Source organism: Pongo pygmaeus, chromosome 5, assembly GCF_028885625.2.
Source record: "Pongo pygmaeus isolate AG05252 chromosome 5, NHGRI_mPonPyg2-v2.0_pri, whole genome shotgun sequence".
Classification (NCBI taxonomy): Eukaryota; Metazoa; Chordata; class Mammalia; order Primates; family Hominidae; genus Pongo; species Pongo pygmaeus.
Window position 1 is genome coordinate 134,854,237 of NC_072378.2, and position 27,320 is coordinate 134,881,556.

Sequence of the window (27,320 nt, forward strand, 5' to 3'; positions counted from 1 at the left end):
GAAATCTTTCTACATAGCTACATTTACAAACAAAGATAAATTAGTCAAAAAGCATAAGAACCAAATTGTCCATGGAGTTTAGTGGAAAATTAGTTAGTATCTTGGCATTAAACAAATAATAAACTTCAGCTCTTTTCACATCCATAATGAAGCTTATAATAAAAAAAAATGATGCTGTCTAAACCTTTATAACCCTTAAAAATTAAAGCTAGATGCAAATTAGAAATAAAGATGGGGGAGAGGGGACCCCTACCAAAGAAAAACACAGCACTAAAGACCAGCTACTTGAGCAGTAAGATTATGACATTACATTAAATTATTGTTAAACCAAATTATTTCTATTCAAGCAAAATAGTGATCTTCATTAATCATAAAAGTTACTGTGCTTTCTCCCTTAATTTGCTGATTTTCCTATCATTCAGACAATGACTAAAGTTAAAGAAAATGCTAATTCAAATCCAAAATTATGGCCAACTCATTAATAATATTATTTGACAAAATTTGAAGGATGTCAGCCTGTATAACTTCTCAGACATGAAAAGCTTCATTTACTTAAAAAATTGTAATGCTTCTTAATTCATAAGAAAATCAGCTTATAAGAAGGCAGCACCCTGGCCTAGTGGAAAATTAGAAATATCTAGAGAAGAAAGGTGTCTCATGAGCTTTATAGTCCTGTTTCAGAAATGGAAAAGGAGGTGTAATTCCCTTAACAGATATCAAAACTTACTATAAGGCTACTGCAGTCAAAGCAGAATGGTACTGATAGAAAGACAGACAGATCAACGGAAAACAATAGAATCCAGAAGTAGGTCTGACTATATCTGAGTGCAGAAATCTTTTGGGAAAAGGTATATAATATTCATTTTGCATATAATACAAAATATATATAATAACGGGGTTGGATAATTGACTATGTATATGCAAGAAAATAGCCTTCAACTCCTATCTTGTAACATAGCCCAAAATAAATTCCTGAATGTTAAGCAGCCAAATATGAAATAAGGAAAACTATAGAATATATTTTTAAAAAATTTTAAAAACATTTTACGGCTGTGGAATGAGAAAAGCTTTCTATAGCAAGATAGGAAGCTTAGTTAGGTAAATAACTGAATATATTTTCAAGAAACTATTCATAGTATAGAGTACTGTGTAGCTTATAAAGGAAATAAAGGCAGAGGCAGTTCAATAAAAATGTATAATTTCTGTGTAGTATAAAGCAGAGAACAAATGAGCTTCCAAGAGAAAATATTTACAACACATATAGGACAATGGCTTAATATTTCTAATACACAAAGAGCTCTTACACATTAATTAGAAAATGGCAAATGGGAACAGGCAATTCGCAGCAGAGGAAATGTAAAGGGCCAATAAACATAAGAAAAGACGTTTGAGAAGACATTTATGGTGTTATTTATAATAACCCAAAACCTGTGTGTGTGAGTAGGAGTGAGGGGGTGTTAAGAAAAAATACGTTCACTGGATGCGGTGGCTCACGCTTGTAATCCCAGCACTTCGGGAGGCTGAGGCAGGCGGATCACCTGAGGTCCGAAGTCTGAGACCAGCCTGCCAACATGATGAAGCCCCTTATCTACTAAAAATGCACAGACTAGCCAGGCGTGGTGGTGCACACCTGTAGTCCCAGCTACCTGGGAGGCTGAGGCATGAAAATCACTTGAACCTTGGAGGCAGAATTTTCAGTGAGCTGAGATTGTGCCACTGCACTTGTGTTGTAATATCAAGAATAGAGGATGACAAACAATCTGGGTGACAGAGAGATTCTGTCTCAAAAAAATAAAAATAAAAATAAAAATAAATAAAACCAGAGAGCTGGACCTCCATTTCCAGGTGGAGGCCAGGGAAGCTGCCACAGAGGAATGGCTGTGGTGAGCCAGGCCATATGGTGAGCCTGGCAGAGACTGCCATGGCCCAAGCACGGCACATAAACCACCAGACCTCACAGCATCTGACAGCATAGGCCACGACATTTGTGGGGACCAGTGGCCTATGTGGTTATCAAGGTCTACATGCTTCCCATGCTGAACCCCCAGCCCCCAACACACACCAAATTCTTGGCATTACATTAACCCCTCTGAAATGAGGTACAGCTACAGGGAAAGGGAGGGTATTCCAAATTAACTGAGATTGAGTCTTCACTTAACTGATGACATGGAGCCTCAAACTAGATATTAATTTGAGTTAAAGAAGAATTAAATTTTATTTTTTCCTTACCAATGTTTGGACTCATAGCAGTTAAATGCATTTTCATATGTTTATATATGGATGTTTAATAAACATTGTTAACAGTAGTTGCCTAGGAGAAAGAAGCTATACAGTTGGAAGGTGACAGAGAGACTATTGGTTTTACTTCAGGCACTTTCATAATGTTTAAATAGTTAAACAGATACTGGTTAAATAAGTTAATTGACTGAAGTAGTACAAATTGCAAAGACAAAAAAGGCAGGTTCAAAATCATTTTGTAGTACAGGATAAAAGTCAAGGCTCAAAATGCCTATTTTGAGTGAATTATTAGTATCCCCAAACATCAATTTACTAATTTATAATGTGAGAAGACTGGGTTGATTACATAATCTCTTCTCTCTAAAATTATCATAAGGCAGTGCGTTTTCTGTTCTTGAAAATGTACAGCCAAATACAGTAGAAAAGAGTCATATTTGTGAAAGAGCTTGGATAAGTAAAGAGCTTTCTAACAATGTTCTTCTAAAGATAATAACTATACGAACAGCAGTGGAAGCAGAGAATTGTTCCAAGAACAGGGCTTGGTTATCAATCCCAGGTCTGCCAATTATTTTCTGCATGACTTTGAGCGAGACAATTTAAACATTTTGGGTTAGATTACATCTGTAAAGCAGGAGTTCCCAAACCTGGCATTAGCATCAGTCCAAGATTTTAAAAAATACACATTCCATAAATCCAACAGAAATGTCACCAAAAGATGCTACGAGAATGTTCACAGCAGCATTATTTGTAATAACTCAAAACTGTAAAAAACCCGAATGTCCATCAATGAATAAAGAATAGAATAAAGAAAGAAATGTTGGTGGGCTCATATGATTGGATACCATACAGTGGGGTTCAGCAAACTTTGTTCTGTAAAGGGCCAGATAGTAAATATTTCTAACTTTGCCAGCCATGTAATCTCTGTGGCAACTAAACTCTACATTGTAGTGTGAAAGCAGCTGTAGATAATACTGAGACAAATTAGCCTGGCAGTGTTTCAATAAAACTTTATTTATAAAACCGGAGCTTGATCCCTTACTATATAGCAATGAAAACAAACTAGAACTACCTGCAATAACATGGATGAATTTCACAAGCACACTGTTGAGTGAGAGAAGCCACGTACAAAAGAATACATGCTGTGTGATTCCATTTATCTAAAATTTCAGAATTGGCAAAAGTAAGCTATGATGTTAAAAGTCAAAATAGAGTGGTTATCTTGGTAGACTGGTGCCTAGTAGGGGGCCCAGAGGGTGTCTTCTGGGCTGGATTGCTTTATTATTTAATGTGAGACTGTGTTCGCTTTGTGAAAATTAATCTGTATATTTACAGGGCTTGCACATTTTTTCCTGATGTAAGGTTTACTTCAATGAAACGGTTACCATAAAGAAATATAAATATTTCAGTGTCTCACTCTGTAGAATCCGAGTTGTTGGCCAGGGGTGTGGCTTGAGGATCTATCCTAAGCCTGCCTTGAAGAAGTAAAGTGAGCTGCCTAAGGTCACATTATTGGCAGAGCTGAGACAGAGAGCAAGCTCTTACAGTGTTGGGCATGGAGTGAGTCAGCCCTGCATTAAGAGAGGACGCAGCATCTGCCCTTGAGAATGGACTGGGAAATGGCTAAAAGAAGTCAAGGTCACATTCTGGACTCCTACCTACAATCATATTTGCACTGTCACCTGGATATGCTCACTGACTTCTGCCACCTGGGCAGCACCCAGTTCAGAACTTTGCAGATTGCTGGAATTGCTGGGGAGCTGCCAGAGGGCTTTCAGAACTCAGCATGAGTGCAGTGAGTGCGGCAGCCAGCTCCCAAAGGGGATGGCCTCAGCATAGTTGCCAGCTCTCGGCTTTCTTACAGGAAGGCGTTGCGGTGTAGCAGACACAATCTGAAGTGGGGGTTCAAACAGACACAGCTTCACGTTCTGGTTTTGCAACTTGCTGGCAAATGAGTGCATTTTACTCAATCCCAATTTTTCTCATCTGTAAAACAGCCATAAAATCGACCCCCACTGCCTCTTCCTCACCCCTCCCACAGACAAAGGACTTTTTTTCTCTTTTTTTTCTATTCAATCTTCATTGAACTAACATTTACACGCCAAGCACCATTAAGGATTTTGCAAAGATTGTCTCATCTAATTCTTGTCAGTAAAGAAGTTTCATTTATGATCCTCATTTTATAGTGAAGAAACTAGGAATCAGTTGACTTAAAAATGACCTGTCTAAAGTCACACAGGTAAGAGGTGGAACCAATTTCCCACTGAAGAAGTGTGCCTGGGAGCCTGAGCTCATAACCATTGCTTGTGACAATGACAATGCCTGGCAGTTGTCATCCTGTCTGGCCCATGGATGAAATTTAATAGAAGTTAATTCTGCATTTCCTCTTTTCTTAAAGAGCTATGAATTGGAGCTGAGGCCTGGCAATCAGAAAGCCAGGATTCTAGTGGGCTGGTAAATCACTTCTATTTCCTTGCAGCATAATGAAAGCATGGGATCAGATCACTCTCCTTAAGCATTTCTTCTGGGCTGAATGAATTTGTACTCTCTACAGGTCTGAATGCTTGCTCTAAACAGAAAATAAGTTAGTTTTTCCCTAAAATTTTATGAAAAATTTACACTCGTTTCCATCATCTGAGTTTTTTTTGATATTTAAAACATAGATATTATGTCCTAACTAAACCTCTCTCCATGCACTCACTCACACTCACCTCATCCCTTCTTGCAGTCTTGTTTGTTCCTCTACTCCAGACATACCTAATTCATGGCTGCACATTCCCAGGGGAACCCTAGAAGGGGCACTCTCTTAGTTTGAAAAGCAGAGGTGTCAGTAGGTTTCATCAGGTCTCTGTACCTACACAATTCTATTACTCTGTTAACCTATGTGATGTGGAGGTTTATGACATAGACGTTCTCCCCAGACCCGACCATGAACTTCCCAAACTCATCCAGAACTGAACCACCTTAAAACAACCCACGCTGTTTTGGTATCTTGCCAACTTGGCAGATAAGACTGGATTTTCTACAAATTAAAAAGTGGTGATGGTGATGTGTTTGTTGGTGATGATGCTGATAAAATGTGACCCCTTCTTTATACGAGATGATTTCTTATAAAGGCAAATGAAAATTTTGTATCAGAGTTGGAAACCACTGGACCATCAAGTACACTTGAAGGACAAGAAAGATAAATTTACTGACAAAACTAAGGATTGTTTTTATATTATGTATTTCTCTGTCATCTGCCCACACCTGAAACCCAATTAACATTCAAGAGAGAACGAGTTTTGTTCAAGCCATTTAGAAGAGTAAAAGGAAAACTAAATTTTAATAAGCCAGTATTTTTCTCTTGACACAAAGATTAGCAGAATTTGGGAACAATGTTTAAAATAAGTGTAATAGGCTGGGTGCGGTGGCTCACGTCTGTAATCCCAGCACTTTGGGAGGTCAAGGTGGGCGGATCACCTGAGGTCAGGAGTTCGAGACAAGCCTGGCCAACATGGTGAAACCCTGTCTCTAATAAAAATATAGAAAATTAGCTGGGCATTGTGGCGGGCACCTGTGATCTCAGCTACTCAGGAGGCTGAGTCAGGAGAATTGCTTGAACCTGGGAGGCGGAGGTTGCAGTGAGCCGAGATCATGCCATTGCACTCCAGCCTGGGCAACAAGAGTGAAACTCCATCTCAAAATAATAATAATAATAAGTTGTTATAATATATGGAATGTATATTGCAGCATTATATTTTAAAAACAAACCATTACAAAAACACTGTTAATTTTGGAAGGCACATTAGCCAGTAGGGTTGACAGATTTAATGTTCCAGTAACAGGAGTTTGGAATTCCAAAACAGAGAGAAATTGTCACTTTTATTGTTTTGCTTAGTTTGGTTTTATTTCAGGAAGTTAGGAGACACTGGGCCCGACAGCGCAGATGACAAGCCGTGATGCAAATGCTTCCTATCTATGAGACAGGAAATGCTCTCAGACCCTGCACGTAACTCCCTGCAAAGTTTGCTCTTTGTTTTTGGTACATCCATTTGCTTCTTTGTGCTTCATTCTATGTATTGTGTACAGATGAGACAAAGAGAAAGCTGCAGTTATAGGACAGTATATGACTTCTAAAGAAATTGCTCTTACATTATCAAGGAACAAATGAAGAGGTTTACTGATTTATGAGGAGACATTTGGTATAAACTGAAGGACTTGCTACAGTAGCCGTATAAAGGACCTCATAATGAAATTTTTCAGGTCACACACACACATACGCACGCACGTACGTATATGCACATATACAATTGTTTTTCAAGTGATTTCAGATTTTTCAAATGCAGTCACTAAAGATCAATTCTAGCAATTAATACATTTTGAATTTGTACCCTCTGAGCTCTTACCATTTTGGTCATGCAGACCTTGGGAACTAAGAACCTAGAATATTTTTCTTCATAATTTTGACACTGATTCATCCTATTTTTTTTTTCAGGGAGAAAGGGGGTCACAGGGTCTCGCTGTGTCACCCAGGCTAGTGTGCAGTGATGCGCGATCATAGCTTGCTGTAACCTCAAACTCCTGGGCTCAAGTGACCCTCCCGCCTCAGCCTCTTGAGTAGCTGGGACCACAGGAACGGACCACTACACCTGGCTAATTTTTTAAAATTTTTTATAGAGATGGGGTCTCACTATGTTGCCCAGATTTGTCTTGAATTCTTGGTCTTAAGCAGTCCCCCTGCCTCGGCCTCCCAAAGTGCTAGGATTACAGCCAGGAACCACTGCACTGAACCATGATTCATCCTGTCTTTGAATCTGCCCACCTGGAAGTGTTGTGTAAATTTTTCCGTAAAGACTGGACTTGGCTTCAGTTCAACCATCAGATTCTTCACAGTGCCTCAGAGGTATGCTCCTACTGCTGCAAAAAAAGCTGGGGGAGGAAAGTATTTTTAAATTATTGAATGATCCTTGCTTAAACTTGCAAATTTACAGTGGCCAGGAGCACAAAATCATGGTAAAAAAATTTTCCTCCAAGTACTTTTGATGAATTTATTACAATATTATTTCAAGCCCAACTAGAGAACTGCAATAGAATGATACATTTCATCCCATTTGCTATACAGCTGGTTTTTATTAGAAAAATCTTGTTTTTACTTTAGTTTCATTTTTAAGGCAAATATTTGGCCCCTGGTTGAGGGAGTAGCGTGTCAGCCCTCAGCATTTGAAAAGGGAATTGCATGTTGGCGGAGCCATGCTTCCTCCCAAGCCTGTGGGAGAGGAGCCTTGCTTGTCTCGTCCACCGTTAGCAGCCCCGGATATTCTTTGATTTCCAGCACAAAACTTCAGTCTCTGCCTCTTGTTTACATGGCCATCTTCTCTGTGTGTCTGTGTCTTCAGATGGTGTCCTCTCTGTGTGTTATTTTCTCTTCTAAGGGCAGCTGTCTTTTGGGATTAAGGATACATCTTATTCCTTGTGATCCCAGCAATTACATTTGCAACAACCCTATTCCAAATAATGTCACGTGCTGATGTATTGTGGATCAGAACATCAACATATCTTTTTGGGAGGCACAATTCAACTCGTAAGACCTGCCAAGCACCACTCTAGGTGCCAGATTACAGAACAAATAAGACAGAGTTCATGCTCTGCAACTACAAGGAGGTTGACATGAAACAAACAAAAACCAAGAGTATCAGTTCATGATAAGTGCTATGTAGACAATTATAGGGCACCTTAAACTTAGATTGAGTGCTACAGAGACAATTATATAATAGGGCACCTACTCTGAAAAAATCACTCTAGGGTGACCTTTAAGCTGAGATCCCAAGAAAAGAGGAAGGCAGTCATGCAGAAATAGGAAAAAGAAGATTCAAGGCTAAAGAAACTAAGGCCCCAGGAGGAAAAGAACTGCCCCTATCCCATTGCTCACAGCAAAATCTGTCAGCAAGAAGGGCTTCCTTTTTTTCCATGAATTTATGTATGACCTCACATATGATCTGCTTAAGTTTGAGCTCCTGGTAGGTAACTTTCTGTAAAGTTATGGACAGATGGAACAGCAACCAAAGGAATAGAACTTTTCATGCTCTTAAAAAAACGTATTCATCTTTAGCTTGAAGGTGGCATATTGTTTTATGGACTGTGAAGCAATTTTTATAGTTTGGAAGCTATTTTCCAAATATAAACTGAAATATCATTGAAAGGAAGTGTAGAAAATGAATAGAGAAACTTAGTGACTAGCTAAGTCCTCCGCATATCTCCTTAAACGATATCAGATCTGGTTTGCAACTACTCATTCATGAAAGGCATTAGTTTCATTTACAAGAAAATCATCCCCAAATTTGTCTTAAATCAGATAAATTTAAAGAAATAAATAGGGCCAGGTGTGGTGGCTCATGCCTGTAATCCCAACAATTTGGGAGGCTGAGGTGGGTGGAGGACCTGAGGTCAGGAGTTTGAGACCACCCTGGCCAACATGGTGAAACCCTGCCTCTACTAAAAATACAAAAATTAGCCGGGTGTGGTGGCGGGGGCCTGTAATCCCAGCTACTCGGGAGTCTGAGGCAGGAGAATTGCTTGAAACCGGGAGGCGGAGATTGCAGTGAGCAGAGATTGTGCCACTGCACTCCAGCCTGTGTGACAGAGTGAGACTCCATCTCAAAAAAAAAAAAAAAAAAAAAAAAGGGAATACTGAAATAATTATAATATAATTAATGTAATATGAATAAAAAATTAAGAGAAATAATGTAGAAATAGTCATTATTTATGTTTGTGACTATATTTCACAGAAGCCACGTTTTCCCAAGAACGTTCTTACCTTTTAAAATTCTATACATCCTATAGTATAGGACATAGTGATCTAAAGCTGGTATCTAAGTGGTTTCATCTCAAGGAAAATTAAAACATTGCATGAAATGAAAAACAGCAGAGAAAATTTAAGGGCCAAGATCTTTTGTACTTTTTCTATGTCAAATTTGGGTTTGCATTTTCAAAACTCTTAGAAAGATTAATAAAAATAGGGCACCTTTTTTTAATCTCTGTTGTTTGCAGATATAAGCCTATTTTACTTACTGAATTATTAACTTTTCCATATGCCTGTCAATTTTTAGAAAAAGACCAAGAACTTCTAAAATAACATGTCAGAATCTGTGATTCAGAGAGAGAACAAATGTATTCAGCTCTCAGAATAACCTAAGCTCTGACCCAATTGAGTCTTAAATGAGAAGCTTTCTAAGAATATGGTTGTTTCACAGTAACTTTCTATGAATTCTCTCAAACAAAATTTAACAAGGGCCACGACTTCTTAAGATATTCAAAATTTAACACTGCTCATCCTTTCATCCATTTTTGGGGGAAAAATCAAGCTACAAATCCTTAAAAATTAAGCAAATAAGCAGAAACCTTCCTGTACAATAAGCATTTCAAGACACTTCCAGGAGGGTCCTGTCTTTCTATTGAGTTATATTTCAAGTAATTGCATTAGCAAAAAGGTGTTAGGAGATTAAACATAAAGTGTATTCCACGCAATCCCTTTGGGTCAAGGTATACTGCCCTAAACACACTAGACCAGTGTTCATTCATCTGTGGAATGATGAAATTTCTCCCACTCTCCCTACCCCCAGAACCCTCACCTGTGGTTCTTGGAGGCACTACATTCAGATGTGGGGCATCCGTTGTTCTGGCCCAGAGGGTGGGCACCATGGAGGCTGTTGCTCCTGAGCCCCTTCCATCAGGGCAGCCACAAAGAAGGTCAGTTTTTATTCAGTTGGGTTTTCTGTTGTTTCTTAAAGGCCCACAGTTACAATATCAGAGGCCCGAGTGAGATGTTGATTCCCTGGAAGAGTTAGCAAATGAGCTATGAATACCTTATTAATATTAGCTTACAAAATAATTAACAAAGGCAGGTGGAGTCAAAACTCACATATAAATAAGTCACTTGGAGTACATTGTGATTGCTGAGAATGAAGATCTACTATATGGCTTACTCCAGTGAAAGTATATATATATGAATGTAATTTCAGAGACCCTTTTTCTAAATCAACTGTAGAAAAGCTAACTCTCTTTTCTTCTACTTTTTACATCACAATTAAAAGGAGACCCCATTCCTTTGGTTCTAGAATTATGTTACAAGAACAAGAGCAAAAGTCTGTTGGCTTTTTGCTTAGCACCGGTATTCCTTTTGTGTCTCTCAAGCTTGGCATGTGAGTAAGTCATTGAAGATTGAGTGTGTTATAGAAAGAAAAACCACACTTGAGTTTGAACCTGCAGCTTCAAGGAATAAAACAAATGTTGGCCTAAGAAAAAAAAAAATAGCAAGTTACTCAGTGTCCAAATGAATCTGCTGTTTTAGGGGGAAACACCTTGAAAGAGGTAAAGGGTAATTTCTTCACATGAGAACCACAGTACCTGGCAAGGTATCTGAGTGAACCAGGCCGTGGTGAAATGTTTTTCTCCTGAAGCATTTCATCACACCACTCTGACTTGCTACAATGGCTGCCCGGACATGCTGACTCCAGTGAGTTCCAGGCATCAGTAGGGTCTGAAAATATAAGCAAAGGAAAACACTTCACAGATGTAGGTTATTTCAGAAAATTGAAGAGAAGGAGGGAGATTAGGGGTCCTAAGCAAAGCATTAATATTATGAGTCAGACATACCTGCAGTTCCCAGATGCTTTGCAGATTCATTTTGTGCCATGCAGCACACATCTTCTTCCTGTTTTACTCTTGCAGATTCTCCTCTTGATCCTCTTCCCTCCTACTTGGAAATTTTACTTCTGGTGGATTTCAAAGCTTTGATTCTTTTTTTTTTTTTTTTTTTTTTGAGGTGGAGTCTCGCTCTGTTGTCAAGGCTAGAGTGCAGTGATGCGATCTCTGCTCACTACAATCTCCTCCTCCTGGGTTCAAGTGATTTTCCTGCCTCAGCCTCCCAAGTAGCTGTAGCTGGGATTACAGGGGCCCACCACCATGCCCGGTTAATTTTTGTATTTTTAATGGAGACGGGGTTTCATCATGTTGGCCAGGCTGGTCTCGAACACCTGACCTCAAGTGATCTGTCTGCCTTGGCCTCCCAAAGTGCTGGAATTACAGGTGTGAGCCACCACGCCTAGCCTAAAGCTTTGATTCTAAAGTAGGCTGCTCTGGCCTGGGCATATTGGCTTGATCACAATGTTTCCCTAGACACGGACTAAACAAATTAGTAAATAAGATATATCTGGTGTAAGCCACCTTTCAGTGAAGAGACTAATTGGGAGTGAATGGGTCCTACATTCTTTATATCAGAACTCTGCTTGGTTCAAACTTGCCAAATGGTTGGCTACCTCTTTATTATATTTGACCTCAGAAAGCCAACCATACATCTATAGTTCAGAGAAAGACAAAGAATAAAAGAAAAGTAATCCAAGTGTCAGTTGCAGAGAATGGGTGCGGGGAGGAGGGTCTCTGCTTTACATCGTGATTCTGAAACCCAAGATCTTTCCTACTAATGCAGGACTCAGCACACTACGGCTCACAGGTCAAATATAGACAAATTTTGGAAAAGAAGAAAGGTTTTGTACATTTTTAAAGGAAACAAGCTGAAGGAGAAAGAGGAGGAGGAGGGGGAGAAGAAACAGAGACTTTATACAGTCTACAAAGCTTAAAATGTTTATTATCTGACCCTTTACAGGAAAAGTTTGCTGACCCCTCATATGACTCAGCAAATCTCTAGGGCTCTGAAGCACTTCACTAGGTCCCCCATAAGCAAACCTTGGAGCAGAAAAAAGTGCTTGAAGGATTTTGTGGGAGGTGTTAGAACCAGGCTTCCAGGAGGCATATGCTTCTGGTAGATAGAACTCAATCACATCTACCTGCATGGGAAAACAGAAAATAAAGTCAAGCTCTCTGCCCAGGAGGGAAAGGGGTTTGGTTGGTGAAAATGCAGTTGTTACAGGGCACACAAGGTTAACTGCTAGGAGAATTAAATTGGCAGTTGTTGAGAGCTCAAGAAAGAGAGCCAGAGCACTTCAGACAAAGGTTATGGAGGTGGCTTCCCAGAAAAGGTCAAACTAAGATGGCCAATCAGCAAGAGGGTGGGAAATGCAGGTAAATGGAGTGAGATAATCACAGCACAAACATGGGAAATGTAAGGCTTGGCCAGGGAATAACATTTAACAAGGAAAAAGGTCCCACTGGGAAGTTCTGGGATATCATCTGCCTAGAAAGAAAGATTGGGTTCAGGTGGTAAAAGGCCTTGAGTGTCAGTTCACATATATGGATACCAACTTTAAAAAAAATAATTTTTTTCTGATTTTTATCTTATTTTATTTATTTTTTACACTTTGGCAGCATTGTCTATGGATCTGGAAACTCTGCATGTTGGGTTTCTTCATAGGTGTCTCTGGATAAAGGCCACCCTCAGAAGATAGGGATACTTGGATCTCAATAAATGAAATAAAATTTTAAAACTTGACTCATCTTTTTTGAAGAAACAAACTTATAAATCATACATTTAAAGAAGCAGATGACAGCATTTATAATTGGTGTAAAGATAATAAAATGAATACTCAGGCTCCTACCAGCAGCGTTAAGTAACAAAACACTGCCAGTATTTAACACCTTTATGCCCTCCTTGATCACATCTCCTCCCCACCACGAAGAGCAATCCTGAAATTTATGGTACTTGTTCCTTGATTTTCTTTATAGCTTTACTACCTATTTATGGATTCCTGATAATATATTGTTTAATTTTACCTGCTTTGACCTTTGTATAGATGGTACTGTATTATACATATTGTTCTGTGATGTGTTTTTGTCCAGTGTTATGTTTGTTTGTTTTTTGAGACAGAGTCTCCCTCTGTTGCCCAGGCTGGAGTGCAGTGGAGTGATCTCAGCTCACTACAAGCTCTGCCTCCTGGGTTCAAGTGATTCTCCCGCCTCAGCCTCCCGAGTAGCTGGGACTACAGGCGCCCACCACCACGCCCAGCTAATTTTGTTTTTGTGTTTTTAGTAGAGACGGGGTTTCACCGTGTTAGCCAGGAGGGTCTCGATCTCCTGACTTCGTGATCTGCCCGCCTCGGCCTCCCAAAGTGCTGGGATTACAGGTGTGAGCCACTGTGTCCAGCCCCAATGTTATGTTTTTAAGATTCATCCAAGTTGCTGCTTGTAGCTAGCAGCTAATTCGTTTGTGTGGTATTCTGCTATATGTTAACCTAATCTTGATGGCCATGTCTCTTTCTTTTTAAATTTGAAAAAATGTATCTCCTTCAAAAACATTAAAATAAATACTAAAAAGTCAAAAACAAAACAAAACAAAAACAGGAAATAAGATATCTGTGAAGAATGCATTGCTTGTGTCTGCAGACTATTTAAAAGTCAAGGTATCTCTCCTTGGAACTTCCTGTTCTAATAGGAGTATAGAGCTTGGCTTATCATATTCCATTTGATTTGCTGTGACATTTATTGTACTCTCTCTTGGTGGTTTGTTTTTTCAGATTACCAGTTCCTTGCATGTGACTGAAGGGTTCTAGCTGCTTTAGAGACCGCCCCATCCCCTTGCCTACACCCTGCCAGTTAAGAACATTCAGGGCACTTTTGTACTAACAGGTCTCAGATTTCCATTTCAGGACATTCGGGCATAGGCCTTCATCGGAGGGTTTCCTCACATATCTCAGGCTGTTGACAACATGACTTGCCTTTTGTAATCCAGTTATTCTGGACATAATGTAAGTGACAGTGATAATTCTATGTTATTCATCTTCCTTGTTAGGCTTTTGTTCTTGAGTCTATTCATGGCTCAATTTTGTAAATGAAGAAAGCCATTTTCTTTTCATGTCTTAAGCCTGGCTGAGAGAACATTTCTCAGCTTCTGTTGACACATCCGTTCAACTGTCCACCTAAGAAAGCCTAGAGATCCTGATACAGCACCACAAAACATCAGTGCACGGTCCCATGAGAAAACCTCAACTGTTCAAACCTCACTCTCTAAGATAGTTTTCAAGAGTGTTAACAACTATCTCATTCCTTCTTACAGAAAAGAAGCAAGAAAATTTTTCCAAGAGTGGTAAAACATTTTACTTCTCAAACATTTCTCTAAGTTTATTTTCCTTTTTGTTGTGTATTTCACAGGCAGGTTTCATTTCTGAATAATGAGCATACGTTTGCCTCTTGAGAACAACCTGAGTTGCAAAAACTCCTTTTTAAGCTTCTCTGCTCAAAGCAATCAACTCTATAAATTATACATCTCTTACTTGATATGCATTTTCTAATAGGTAGTCTAAAGCCATCCCATATGAATACTCATTTTCACATTAAAGGTGGAAAAAACCTAAAAGCCTTGCTTTCTTTTTTCTTTTTTTTGCCAAGAGGCAGATATTCTTCTTTTGAAAAGCCTGTTTATTCCTGGCAGGAAGTTTTATTTCTATCTTCAGAAACATCATTTTAAATTTGCGTAATCAGTTCAGCAAACTGCTTCTTATAGTGATAAATAAATATCAAATTAAACTTGCAATTAAAATTTACTAAAAATATAGGTTGCTATAATTTTGTTGGTGATAAAAGTACAGAAGTAGAAATGATTAATGATGATTACTAATTATGCAGCTGTGTTCAGAGCACACAAGTCTATGGAGCTATAGCTTTTTAGCTAAATAATGATGTTATTCCAGGAAAAACCTTTGTATATAATATCTAAATGCAACACATTTCCAGTCAGAACAAACACCCCCATCACCTCATAACGCTTGGCTTGACAAAGAGAACCAGAAAAATAGAATGCTAGAATAATCGTCTCATATCCTCTTTTGCTTATTGTTGTCTTTTTGTTGACTGTTAGATTAGAGTTTCTAAGAAAAAAATGTCATCAATGTGAGAAATTATCTGGTATTAATAATAGTGAAGACAGGAGTAGCTTGTTAAAATTCTGGCTTCTTTCTTTCCTAAATTTTGGATACCCTGCCTTGGCATTTCATATTAAAAATAACTTACTGGTGCTGGGCGTGGTGGCTCATGCCTGTAATCCCAGCACTTTGGGAGGCTGAGGTGGGAGGATCATGAGGTCAGCAGTTCGACACCGGCCTGGCCAACATGGTGAAACCCCATCTCTACTAAAAATACAAAAATTAGCCGGGCGTGGTGGCACGCACCTGTAATCACAGCTACTCAGGAGGCTGAGGTAGGAGAATTGCTTGAACACGGGAGGCAGAGGTTGCAGTGAGCTGAGACCCCACCACGGCACTCCAGCCTGGGACACAGCGAGACTCTCTCTCAAAAAAAAAAAAAAAGTAAAAGTAAAAATAACTTACTGGTAAGGCTAACAAAGTCACTAAAAAATAAAATCACTAAATATTTTTGTTTGTTTGTTTTTGGTTTTATTTTGTTTTAGAGATGGAGTCTTCTGTCACCCAGGCTGGACTACAGTGGGAGCAACTGTAGCTCACTGTAGCCTCAAACTCCTAGACTTAAGTGATCCTCCTGCCTCAGCCTCTCCAGATGCAAGTCACTGCACCCAGCAGCTTACTAAATATTTGACTTGTAGACAGGAGACCTGGATTTGATCCTATCATCTATTACTTAAAATAAGAAAACCTACAAATTAGGTAGCCCTCAATTTTTTTAACCACATATTATTTTTGATTATCACAAAAATCCCATTTTCCCTTCTCTCTTCTTTACTTGTGTAGAAAATCATTATTTTACAAAAAACAATTTTAGAGATAAAACAACAGAGACCTATAGAGGTTATGTGAAATTATAATATCTCAAACTCAGTTCTCTTATATTCCAGTCATGTGTTACTTTCAGTATGCAATCAACAAACAAAATCAGGCTGGGCATGACGGCTCACGCCTATAATCCTAGCACTTTGGGAGGCTAAGGCAGGATTGCTTGAGCCCAGGAGTTTGAGACCAGCCCAAGCAGCATAGCAAGACCCTGTCTCTAAAACTAAAACAAAAATAAACACACAAAAAGGAGACAGAGAAAGGCAGTGAGAAAAAGAGGAGAGACAAAGGGAGAAAAAAAAAACAGAGAAAGGGAAGAAAGAAGAAAGATAAAAGAGGGTGTTGTTGTGAATGTTAAGTATGGAATTCCAAGTAGAGAAGAAAATGATAAAGTAGTAGAAAAAATATGGAAATTTGGAAAAAGTTGTCCTCAAACCAGAATAGCTACTGAGACTACCAAATTGTGGCTGTAATTTAGTGGATAATTAACATGAAAAATGTTGGATTAGGGAGATGCATGCAATTTTCCTTCACAGAGGTGGCTTGGTGTGATGGAAAAGATAAAAAACAAACAAAAACTCGTCTAGAAATTCAATGCTTCTGTTGGAATTTGGTTCCACCTCTGAAGTGCTCGTCCATGTTGTGTAACTTATTTACTCTTCCTTCCTCATATGGGAAATGATGATAGAGTATCCATCAACCTACCCACATCACAGGGTTATCTGAGGAGCTGATGATATCACTTTTGTATAAAAGCTCTTTGAAAGTTGTAAAGCACCAAAGTAACATGTAACATATGACCACAAGTAAACCACATGCTGTTCCTTCGCGTGGAAGTTGGAAAGTCAAATGCAAAAGTAAAATGGAGGAGATGGGTTACACCATTTTAAAGAAAAATGCAGCTGATCCCATTAACCACAGCCAGATTTTTAAGACCAACTTTGACATTTTTTGAGTGCTTAATCTTTTTTTTTTGAGACGGAATCTCGCTCTGTCACCCAGGCTGGAGTGGAGTGGCGCGATCTCAGTTCACTGCAAGCTCCGCCTCCCGGGTTTACGCCATTCTCCTGCTTCAGTCTCCCGAGTAGCTGGGACTACAGGCGCCTGCCACCGCGCCCAGCTAATTTTTTGTATTTTTAGTACAGACAGGGTTTCACCGTGTTAGCCAGGATGGTCTCTCTTGACCTCGTGATCCGCCCGCCTCGGCCTCCCAAAGTGCTGGGATTACAGGCATGAGCCACTGTGCCCGGCCAGTGCTTAACCTTAAGCAACAGACCTTACGCAATTTTGTTTTAGTATCATGAACACAAGAATCTGTTTTTTTGTTTTGTTGTTGTTGTTGTTGTTTTTGACAAAGTGGTTTGAAGAGGCATTGGGGAAGGAAGCAAGATACTCACAACTGAGGGGACCTCAGCCATTTGCCTCCTTATTTCAGAACATTGTGAGATGACGGTAGGGAGGAGGGCTCAAAAGGGGCTTGTGTCTGCCTCTCTGTCTGCCGCTGAGTGATGGAGAGCAAACTGCAGAGCTGGACACACAGCAGTATCCCAGAGAACTGGCCTGATGGCTCCTCCTGGGCCACGCACCTCCTGTCAGAGCTGGCCAGTTAGTGTTGGCAGACAACCTAGTTAGGACAAGGACATAGAATCAGAGTGCCTGACACAACAGAGTTCCTCACTGTGACAGCAACTCAAACTTCTGGGGCTCCAGAAAGGAAATAGATGTTTGGAAACAGCTATGACAAAAGGCCTTTCCCTTCAACTGCTCAGTATGTGAGACTGAATTTTGGAGGATTAAAAAAAATAAAATAAAAAGAACCATTGTTCATCCCCTCAGGGCTCAGCAAGTGTTTTATCACATTTTTATAAAATATAGTCTTCGCCCCAAAGCTTTGTTTGCATGAGGGTGTGTCCCATCCATGGGTGGAAAATTTCCATAACTTTTTTCCATTCTGTTCTGTTCCTCCCTCTTTTGTACAGTTTTTCAGGGTCTCTGTCCATTGTGATTCTAACATGCACCAACTCTAAGGACCAATGTTATTTGCTATTTTAAAACTTGAAAGATCAAAATGGCAGGGGAAGAAGTCAGAATCCCTTTAGTGCCAATTACTTGCCAAACGTCTGTATGAAGAGCCAACGTGACACCTTTCTTACTTAATTCATCCACCAGTGACATTTGTTAAATGATTATTCAGCCAATACTATGTCAAAGAATACCATTTACTTTAAAGAAATCCTTTAATTCAGCAAATCAGCTGATATGAGTGATTTTGTTCCTAAAAAGATTGGTGTGTTTAAGTCTCGTTCCCACTTGCAGTCTTCCCTACTCCTGTGTCTGAGGCAGGTGTTGACAGTTGTTATTCTGTGCTAGGAATTTTTAGAAACAACAGCACTGTAGGGTGGACAAATGGCTTCATCAGGAAATCACGCACTGGTTTGAGATAAGCAAGGGTGGATTTGAAAATCACCTTCCCTTTAGTGTCATTTGTACTTTCTCTCCCTTTAGCTGCTCTCTGTTGTGAATTCTGTCCCTGCAAAGCTTGTCACATATTCCTTACATACACCCTCCTTTCTTGCACAGAGCAATGATCTTACCATTTTCTGAGAGAAACTCATAGATTCGTGTATTACGAGACAAAAGTTGACATCAGCCTTCTCTTAGATCATTTACAGAAACAAAACAAAGAAACAAAAGAAAATTAGTGCTTTCTGCAGAGGAACAGGTACACATATTGGGATGCCCTGCACTTCCTGGACAATCAATTCTGGAAACACTATGGTCACCTACAGCACCGCAATGAACTGCATTCCAAGAAGCCTGGAGAGCAAATGTTGAGATGTTCTTTTTGGTACAATGCAAAAGCATATCACATTGCTGTTTGCCCACAGCACACTTTTTAACTTAAAAGTAAATGCTAATACTTTGAAGATTAAATATTAAAAAAAAAAAAACCTCAAACCTAAGCAAATTTTAGTCTCTCTGGAAAAGCAATTGATAAATAATACACTCAAACTGTGAATATATTTTCACACTGTTAAGAATTTATTTATTAAAAAATAATGTGTTTCTGGAAACAGCTCCCTTTTGATCATCTCCCCAGAGCTAGAATATACACACAAATTCTATGGAATCAAAGCCTTGTAGGTAAGAAAAAGTTTTGTTAGATGAATTCTTCAGGAAAGAAGATCATGCCAAGATAGGCCATCTACTTTTTATTTTTTTTTAAAAAAACTGGATTCTCCATCCTATAATAATAGATCATAAGTTGAATATGTAGTGTGTAATGTGTCAGCTTGGCTAGGACGAACTACATTTTGCAGAATTTCTGTTCTTGTATCTTTCTGGGTAAGGTGAGCTACGGGGAGAGGTTCTTGTGGGAGAAAGGAGGGTGGAGGGGAAGCAGCAGCCACATTTCAGCTGCCCCTAAACACTGTGGCTTATCTGCTGGCTTACTTCCTTTGTGTGGGCAGTGGCCAGGCTTGCAGCTGTTTCGTCTTCCCATGTATCCTCCTTCAGCTTTTCCTATTCCTTCTCTGGTAATTAAAAAGTACAAACTGCTCTAGATATAGTGGTAAGACATTTGCACACCAAGGGTAGGAAATAAACCCCACAAATATCAAGTCTGAGGCATGTTGAGGCACCCCACAAATAGAGACCAGAACAAGAGAAGGCTCCGTAAGTCCAGACTGCTCTGCAAGCAGCTCTGCCACTTAGACCACATGATCCAGAAGAGCCAATGGTGCTTGAAATGTCAGTAACAGAAAGAAAGGCTGTTTAAAGCCTTTGCCAGGCTCCTATAGGTACAGCACAGACCAGACCCTTAGAATTTTGGAAGAAAGCTCTGCCATTCTTGATAGGTAATGATTCTTCTTTTATGAAATAGCTTTTATGTTATTACTGGGCCTTGGTAGAGGCTGAATGTTTGACGATGGACTACCAAGTTACCATATGACCTGAGCTGCCCATTACTAGTGTCGTCTGAGTCACCAGGCCATAAAGTTGAGTATGCACAGCAGGACTCTCTGATTAAATGGAAGTGGTAGATACAAAATTGGGCCTCAGCAGGGCCTGAAAGCACAAATACATTGCATGAGCAAGTGGCCTACATACCTGTGGCCCTTACTCCTATTATATTGCCTTCTTTCTCTCAACTTACACCTATGACCCTTGGAGAGCTTCCTATGACAAGCTGATAAAGGGATAAAAATCTTGGGCCTAGTTTGCAGAACTTCAAGCAATGTTCCTGGTCATTCATTTTGCTTCAAATAATAAATGTCCAGAAGTACAAGTCAACACTAACTCATGGGCTATTTGGTTGTAATGGTCAGAGATTTGGAAGGAACATGATTGAGAAATTGGTGACAAGGAAATCTGGTGAAAAGGTAGGTTGATGGACCTCTTCAAATGGGCATAGTATGTAAAAATAACTGTGTTCCATGTGAATGCTCACCAAAGGGTAAACTCAACAGAGGAGGATTTTATTCATCAGGTGAATAGAATGAGCCATTCTGTGGACATTCATCACCTTTCTTCCCAACCAACTCCTGTCATTACCCAACTGGAAAATGAAAAAAATGAAAAAAACAAAAAAAGGCAATGGTGGCAAAAAATGGCAGTTACGCTTGGGCTCATCAACATGAACTTCCACTTACCAAGGCCTATCTAGCTATAGCCACCACTGAGTGGTGCCAAAACTGACTGCCTAATCTGTTAACAGCAGAGATTGACAGCGAGCTCCTGACATGGCACCATTCCCAGCTACTAGGCTGATTACATTAGATCACTTCCCTCATGGAAGTGGCAGTGTTTGGCTCTTACTGGAATAGACACTTGTTGTGGATATGCATTTGACTTCCCTGCCCACATGCTCCTGCTAAAACCACTACAAAAACCATGTACAGAATAACTTATTCACCATCATGGTATTTCACACAGCATCACTTTTGACCAACAAATTTGTGTCACAGCAAATGAGGTACAGCAATGGACTCATGCAACCCACTGATCTTACCGTGTTCCCCGTCACCCTGAAGCAGCTGGCTTGATAGAATGGTCGAATGTCCTTTTGGAGACTCATGTATGGACTTTTAGGATGCAAAGTATGCTCTAGATCAGCATCCAACATATATTTCTGTTTCTTCCTTAGCCAGAACTCATGCGTATGGGGATCAAGGGGTGGAAATAGGACAGGATCTTCTATTATCCCTAGCAATTCACTAACAAACTATTGTTTCAGTCCCTGTGACATCAGGCTCGGGTGGTAAAGAGGTCTTAGTTCCAAAAGGAGGAGTTCTTCTGCCAGGGGACATATGATGACTCGGTTGATCTGGAGTGCCACCTGACCACTTTGACTCATGCCCTTGAATAAACAGGCAAAGAAGGCAGTGATTCAATCTAGGCTGCTTCTACACAAAGAGAATCAGGAGCATGTCTCGAAAGCTAAAGTTCTAGGTTTCCTCTTAGTACTACCACATCCTGTGATTAAAGTGAATAGAAAACTACATCAGTTCAACTTAACAAGACTGCTAATGGCCTAGAACATTCAGGAACAAAGATTTGGTTTATACCACCAGGCAAAAACCCATGACCAGTTAAAGTACTTACTGAGAACAAAGGGAACATGAAATAGGTAGTGGAAGAATGTAGTTCTAAATACCAGCTGTGGTCACGTGACCAGTGACAGATACAAGTATTGTAATAATTATGAGTATTTCTTCTTTATTTTTATAGGACTATATGCAAACATACATATAAATATATGTATATATATTTCTTTAACCAATTATTTTGTATTTGTCTTCTGTCTCATTCCCTCATCATCTAACATAAAATGTGTTAATACTATTTAACTTAATATCTCAATATATGAGTTGTAGGATATCAAAGGAGAAGTGAGAATCTGGTGTGAATCTGTTAGAATAAAAATGAATATCACCCAAAATCAAAAATAGAATGTTGGATTCTCTCTTACGTAAAAGTGTGTTTTGGTTGTTCTTGGGACAGACATATCATGTTAGAGGCAGGTACGACTTTGTTATTACCTGTAACTGGAAATTAAGTTTGAGTTAAGGAGATGAGTAGGAGACCAAGTTGTCAAGGCGTGGCTTTGCAAAGAGCGAACCCAACTAGACTGAACTCTGTTTCCCAGAATTCCCTTTTCTGTGTGTTTCTGGTTAGGATGGGTCACGGGAGAGATTCTCGGGCAAAATCTGGAGAGGGGAGTAAAGCAGCAGCCATTTGCTACCTTATATATGTCTCTTCACTGCTGGATCACCTCTTGCATGAGACAGCAGCTGGGCCTGCAACTGTTCCACCTTCCCCTGGATGGATCCTCCTGAAGCTTCTCCAACTCCTGGGCCAGGTACACACCTGTACTGAGCTCTGTAATGAAGGGCTCTGCCTCTGAAGAACATTATACAACCAAGGTTAGAGGCATTCAGAACTGGTGCAAGTTTCAGTCTGTCCTTGTGAGCCCCCACTGTGTCTGGGGTTCTAGCCTGCTCTGGTTCTTCCCCCACTTTATATCCGTCTTCCTTTCCTGACAACCTGTTATTGGAATTCAAGCTCCAGCATCGGATATGAAGACAACAGCTTTACAGACATGACTTAACCACACCACACTATTATATAATGTCAAATCCCTGGAACTATATAAATATATATACATAACATACACACAGGCATCCTAGTGTTTTTGCTTCTCTTATTGAAAACTTAATAATACAGTATTTTAATTGAATGTTAAAAGATTACATTGAGAAAAACAGCTTTTTGAGGTATAATTGACATACAATAAACTGCACATATTAAAGTTGTACAGTGTGATAAGTTTCGACATATGCAGATCCCCTAATCAAGACAGTGAACATATTCATCACCCTCCAAAGTTTGCTTGTTCCCGTTTCTATTCCTCTGTCCTTTCCACTCCTTCCCCATCTCCCCAGACAACCACTACTGTGCTTTTTCTTCCTCTAGATTAGTTTGCATTTTCTAGAGTTTTATATAAACAGAATCATACTGTATGTACTCTTTTTTTTGGTCTGGCTTCTTTCACTCAGCATAATTATTTTGAGATTCCTCTATTCTGTTATGTGCTCATTCTAAAATAGTTTACTCTACAAGGTTAAATTCTTTTTTTTCTTTTTGAGACAGAGTCTCACTCTGTCGCCTGGGCTGGAGTGCAATGGCCCAATCTCAGCTCACTGCAACCTCCGCCTCCTGGGTTCAAGCAATTCTCCTGCCTCAGACTCCTGAGTAGCTGGAATTACAGGAGCCCGCCACCATTCCTGGCTACTTTTTTGTATTTTTAGTAGAGACGGGGTTTCACTATGTTAGCCAGGCTGGTCTCGAACTCCTGACCTTGTGATCCGCCTGCATCAGCTTCCCAAAGTGCTGGGATTACAGGCGTGAGCCACCGCTCCCGGCCCAAGTTTAAATTATTAATAAACAACATTCTGGTTAAGTATAGATCCATCATATGCATTTAGATGCATCCGTAACTGGGCATAATTCAGAGAAACCAAAATCCAGGCCATCAGAAATAATGCATTAGGAGCGCTTCCTTATATCAGGAAGGTCTAGAGATAGTACCATTACATCAGCCTCACCATTAAGAGGTGGGGAAAAAAGCTTCTTTGGAAAGGGTTTCCAAAAGCTGGACTTTGCATAAAACAGAGATTTTGGTAAGTGGAGTAGGGCTGGACATTACCATCTCCGGAGGTTAGCCAGGAAACCTAGGGAAGGGATGGGATGCCATCCGCTGAATTTTGAGTGTGGTATCTTCTGAGGGAGTCATGGAATGACATCAGCCTGAATAACCGTGAGTCATTCTTGTTCTTACCTTTCCCCAGCACCATCGGCATGTGAATTCAGCAGCCCCAGAGTTTCTCCTTTCACCCAGTTTTGTTCTAGCCCCATTTGCTTTCATATTGCCCCAGATGAGCCAGGAGGGACAGACTGCTCCGTAGGGTGCCTGAAAACCTCCAAATATGAGTCATGGAAAGCAACATCATGTAGTTGGCACTTGACTGAAAATCAAGAGGTCTGGATGTTAACCAAGAGCTGCCACTTAATTATAAGCTATATGACTATGGATAAATCAAAATCTCTCTCTGAATCTCATTTCCTCAACTGTAAACTGAAGGAGTTGGACGAGGTAATCTTGAAAATATCTGCATTCTGTGTAATTAAGAGTGGAGTAATAGGCCAGGTGCGGTGGCTCACGCCTGCAATCCCAGCATTTTGGCAGGCCGAGGCGGGCACATCACCTGAGATCAGGAGTTCAAGACCAGCCTGGCCATCATGGTGAAACCCCGTCTCTACAAAACTACAAAAAAATTAGCCAGGCATGTTGGCATGCACTGTAATTACAGCTACTCGAGAGGCTGAGGTGGAAGAATCACTTGAACCTGGAAGGCGGAGGTGGCAGTGAGCTGAGATCGCACCATTGCACTCCAGCCTAGGTGACAGAGCAAGACTCCATCTCAATAACAACAACAACAACAACAAATTAGCTGGGCATGGTGGCGCGTGCCTGTAATCCCAGCTACTCAGGAGGCTGAGGTGGGAGAATCGCTTGAAACCAGGAGGCAGAGGTTGCAGCGAGCTGAGATAGTGCCATTGTACTCCAGCCTGGGCAACAAGAGTGAAACTCCATCTCAAAAAAACAAACAAGCAAACAAAAGAGTGGGATAATAAATGCCCAGAGGATTAACAGGTGTAGTCATGCCAAGCACCATGTGGATAGCCTGAATTAAATCCCTACTTGTAAATGTGCTAGGCTACAGCATGGCCATCCATTCATCCATCTGATCACCCATCCATCCACCTGTCCATCAATAAATATTCACTAAGAACTTCTATGTGCAGGACATTGTGGTCAACACTGGAGACAGGAAGATGAATATGGTCTAGCTCCCTTCTTCAAGGTGCTCACAGTTCATTGACGGCAGAAACATTTACACATAACTAATTATGCGTGATAATTTTAAAATGTATATTTAGAACAGAGACGGTGTTTTGGTAATATCTTGATCCTCAGAAACTTGTACAAAGTTAAAGGAAAATAATTGTTTTTTTCTGAATATCAGAATATATGGAACAAACAGCATTTTAGAAAATTCTACAGGGAGATATGGGAAAGGAGGATTTGAAATATTTCTTTAAAATAAAAATAGAACTACCATTTGACCCAGCAATCCCATTCTGGATATATACCCAAAGGAAAATAAATCATTCTACCAAAATACACCTGCACTCATATGTTTATTACAACACTAGTCGCAAGAGCAAAGACATGGGATCAACCTAGGTGTCCATTAATGGTGGACTGGTCAAAGAAAATGTGATACATATACACCATGGAATACTATGCAACCATAAAAATAAATGGAATCATGTCCTTTGCAGAGATGTGGATGCAGCTGGAGGCCATTATCCTAAGTGAATTAGCGCAGAAGCAGAAAATCAAATATTGCATGATCTCACTTATAAGTGGGAGCTAAATATTGAGTACACATGGACATAAAGATGAAAACAATAGACACTGGGGACTCCAAAAGTGGGGGGAAGGGGGGAGGAAGCAAAGCAAGAGTTTAAAAGCTGCCTATTGAATACTGTGTTCACTATTTGGGTGATTGTTCAAACAGAAGCCCAAACCTCAGCATCACTCAATACACCCATGTAACAAAGCTACACATGTACCCCCTCAAATCTAAAAAAAATTTCTTTAAGTTCCTTTAGGAAACTCATGACCCCACTTTTCCCTGACATGTCTTACTGACAGTTATATATATTTCTATATGTATTCATTACTGCAGCAGACCTTGAGGAAAGAGAAGAAAATTCAAATTCTACTTTCCATATAACTGAACAAGTAACCATCAATTTTCCCTCTCTGGAAAAGGCCACGAACTTTCTAGGAAAAGGAGACACTATCTAGAATTAGTCAAATTTAATTAAGTTGATGTTATTAACTTACACTATTATATATAAATGTGATGATTGTAAACTGGAAGTTCATCTTCATGAAGCAAATAAATATTTTTGAGACTTACGTCATCAACACTAAAATGTTTACATATTAGCATCTACATTCTCCATAGATAGTTTTAAATAATTAAATTTATATTTTTCAAAACACTACTTGATTTTTCTCAGTTTTGTTAGAATCAAATAACTGTTGGTTAAAAGAGAACAATAAACAGCTTATACCAACAGAGAAACCCTGAACATCATTTCTAATTTTGTTCTTAACTTGTACAGTTGAAGATATTATTAAGGAAACAGAAAATACATATTTTAATGGTTAAACTTAAAATGTTTAACTATTCGGCATCCAGCAAACTGGGTGAAGTTTGCTCTTCTATCTGACTTCCGAGAAGCCAGCAAGCCAGGTCATGTGGCTGGCTGACCTCCCAGCACCACCTACCTCAACTCCATGAGATGCCATCAGATCCCACCCAAAGGAGCCAGTCGTCCCCATGAAACAATGACCAATTCTTACAAGACACAACTGGAGCTCTGTTGCTGTGGCACAGGAAGGCTCGATAAGATCTCCCAGCCACAGCATTCTTTTGTGTCAGCAGACGCAAGTGGGATGTTCCTTCTGCAGCTCTTACCGAGCAAGAGGAAGCGGGCTTTGAAACACAATGTTCATTGAAATTGGCTTTCATCTGAGGAATCTCAGGGTGGCTCCTGCTTCATGATGTGCATTCTGTCTGCAGCTGAGCTCTCCTGATGCATTTCCGTTGTTTGTTCTGGGGGGAAGGCAGCACCTTTACGGGACTCACCCTTTTACTAGGTAAAGGGCATCGCATTGTGCTGGGCAAAGTATTATGTGTCAGGGTGTCTCCAGTGAGTCTGGAGCCTAGAAGGAGCATCAAAAATAAAATTAAAAAAAAATCAAGTCCTCCACCATCCTGGCTCACTGATGGAACAATTTAGAAGAAAACAAAGCCATCTAATGACCCCCGGGGAGCATTTGCTTGTTTGGTGACCTTAGGAGCAGGAAGTCATTTATCACTCTAGTGGCTACATTGGGCACAATGCCACAGGACACAAATGGGGGTACTGAACGTAAGTCTGAGTGTTGGCCCAATAGAACCTGTCCAGAAGCAGCCTGGGATCCATGATCCATTGCAGGGCAATTATGGCTCTTAAGAAAATGAAGAGAAGTAAGTAATCCACAGTGTCAAATCATGGATGAGAAGTCTCTCCATCCCATTGTCCTAGTTTTATAATTTAGCAATTCATCTTCTTTTCAGAGAAAACCATTCTGGATCCCAAACAGATTTTCTCTGATTAAGAAATGGTCTCAATCAGTACACGGAGAAAAAAGCACTGTTAAGCCCATCTTTTCTTGCTAGACACCTCTTCCTTTCTATCTGCTCCACCCAATCTGGGCCAATCAGT

General features: G+C 39.9%; 1 long non-coding RNA gene across 2 annotated transcripts; it reads right to left on the bottom strand.

The window, feature by feature from the left end:
- Window positions 1-6,097: 6,097 nt before the first annotated feature.
- LOC129038476 (uncharacterized) lies at window positions 6,098-26,444 on the bottom strand. Of its 2 annotated transcripts, XR_010126533.1 has the most exons (8): window positions 26,338-26,444; window positions 17,306-17,532; window positions 15,333-15,448; window positions 10,870-12,059; window positions 10,621-10,753; window positions 9,846-10,048; window positions 7,040-7,146; window positions 6,098-6,289 (listed from the first exon to the last, which is right to left on the bottom strand). It is a non-coding gene; the product is annotated as an uncharacterized LOC129038476 (long non-coding RNA). The 2 variants fall into 2 exon arrangements; XR_008503159.2 differs by lacking the exons at window positions 15,333-15,448; window positions 17,306-17,532; window positions 26,338-26,444 and having other exon boundaries at window positions 10,870-12,412.
- Between the last annotated feature and the right edge of the window lie 876 nt (window positions 26,445-27,320).